Consider the following 2,519-nt stretch of genomic DNA (forward strand, 5'->3'; position numbering starts at 1 on the left):
AAAGGAATTCATTTCTACCAGAAAAGATGAAATTTTCAACTAAAAAAAAAAGACAATCTTACAGCATGAGTTGAATTTTCAACTAACAAAGATTTTTCAGTCAATAGCGAGAGAACAATTGTAAACTGTTGAATTTGAGCAAAAAGATGAATTTCCAGTTAAGAAGATTAATTTTCTAGCAAAAAGAACGAATGTTGAACCAGATGCTTGAATTTTCCACTAAACACAATCATTTTTAACCAAAAATAGAGTAGTTCAATTTTCAGATAGAAAAATTAAATTCAAACAAGAAAAAACGAATTTTCAATCATTTTTCAAAATAGAATTGAAAAATTTTATTTTACGTCAAAAAATGAATGTTTAACCAGAGATGAATTCACAACTAAAATTATGGAATATTCAACTATAATAATAGTTAAAAATAATATTTTTAACAGATAGTTTAATTGCCAACCGAATAATGTCATTTCTAACCTGAAAGATGAATTTTCAATTAAAATTATAAATATTTAACTAAAATACTTGAATTCTTAGACGAAAAAAAAAAAGAATTTTTAAACGAGAAGATTAACTTTCAAATGAAAAGATAACAAAATAAGTGAGTTTTCAACGAAAAATTGGAAGTTTTAATTAAAAAATACCATTTTTTCTCAAATTGCTGAATTTTGAAGAAGAGAAAATAAATTTGTGAACTAGAAGAAATAAATTATTAACTAAAAATGGAATAATTAAATTTTCAGTTGAAAAAATTAATTTTCAAAAAAAATTGTTTAAGTTTCAACCAGTAATGCATTTTGAAATAAAACGATTAATTTTATATTAAAAATTTTAATTTTTCATTCAAATATATGAATTTTTAATGAAATAGTTGATTTTTGAACTCGAAAAAAAGAAAATCGAAAATGGAAGAGTAACATTTTTAGTTTAAAAAAATAATTGTGAACTAAACATAAAAGTTTTGAACTAAAACAATGAGCCAGAAAGATAGATTTTGAACGGAAATTATGGAATATTTAACTGGAATAATAGTTTCATTTTCAATTAAAAAAATAATTTCCAACAAAAAAAAAACAACAAATTTTCAACAAAATAGTTATATTTTCGTCAAAAAATTACTGTTCACGCAATTAAATTTTTTTTAATCAAATAGCTCATATTTAAACAAAAGAAGTGAATTTTTAATGAAAATGATGATTTTTCAACCAACAAAAATCAATTTTTAACAAAGAAGAGCTTGACTTTCAACCAAATAATTTAATTTCAAACATAAAAGATTAATTTTGAAACTAAAATAATAAATAATTAACTGTAATAATTTCATTTTGAAACTAAAAATAAAACTTTTAATCAGCCAGATAAACCTGAAAAGAAAAAAAGAAATTTCTAAAAAAAAACTCGACTTTTGACAAATCATGTGGATTTTCAACTAAAATGATGAATCTTCAACTGAAATAGTTGAATTTTATACTAAAAAGATGAATTTTCAACCACAAAGATAATTTTTTCTACAAAAAAAGTAGCGAACTTTTCACAAAGCACATACATTTTCAAACTAGTTTCATTTTTAAATAAATAAAAAATAAATAGCGAATTATGATTTAATTAGAATAATAGTTAAGCTAAGATAATCTAAAAAAAATCTGCGAGTGTACATAAAGTAGAAATAAATTTTCTAAATTGACGAAAATGATTAAAATAATGAAAACTTGAATTTTAGTGCGATTAGAAGTAAATTCCCGGTTTACTGGTCAAGTCGCCACCTTGCACCCTGTTTAAACGCCTATGAAATCCTTTAAAATCTCTGAAATTGGCTTGTAGAATTTATTTAAATCTCTTTCAAAATGTTAAAAAACTTAATCCCTTGAAATCTTTTGAAACTTCAACTTTTTAGATAGCCGATATGTTATTTTAGTCAATCCAAAAAACTGGATATCACTTCAAATCTTTGGAAGTCTACTAATTTATACATAAAAAAGTGTCTAATGACAATCAAAAATTCCAAAAGAATTTCAATGAAATTTGTTTTTAATCCATTTATTTCAGTGACATTTGAGTCAATTTAGAATAATTTAAGGGAAATGAGAAGAATTCGATCAAATTCATTTAAAAACCCGAGTTGAAGTGAAAGAGTACTAAGTGAATTGAAAATCTTTTAAAATGTGAAAAATGCATTGAATTCAGTAGGTTTGAAATGAGATCAGAAAAATTAAAAGGGCATTCAAAAGAATTTAATGAAACGCCTAAGAATCTAAGATGACTTTACAAAACTTCAAGATGAATTTCAAAAAAAAAAAAAGGTTTTAAATTCCATTGAATAGAAAGTAAATTTAGAAGAATTAAAGTAAATTGAAAAAATCAAGAGAACTTAAGAAGATGCAGGGTGTCTTGCAAAAAATAATTTTAAATCCTTGAAACCCTACAAAATACGAGGGTGGATTGATAAGTTTCCGGCCTGACCAAGAGATGGCGCCACTAGGCCTACCTTGAGGTGGCGTTCTATAGTACCATCCTTAGATAGC

At 24.2% G+C, this 2,519-nt stretch overlaps 1 protein-coding gene across 5 annotated transcripts in view; it reads right to left on the minus strand.

Annotated features, from left to right (window-relative positions):
* LOC117180054 (cleavage and polyadenylation specificity factor subunit CG7185-like) overlaps nucleotides 1–2,519 on the minus strand; it is a 60,418-nt gene that overhangs the window by 45,569 nt on the left and 12,330 nt on the right. The gene's annotated exons all lie outside the window — the stretch shown is intronic.

This window comes from Belonocnema kinseyi, chromosome 9, assembly GCF_010883055.1.
Source record: "Belonocnema kinseyi isolate 2016_QV_RU_SX_M_011 chromosome 9, B_treatae_v1, whole genome shotgun sequence".
NCBI lineage: Eukaryota > Metazoa > Arthropoda > Insecta > Hymenoptera > Cynipidae > Belonocnema > Belonocnema kinseyi.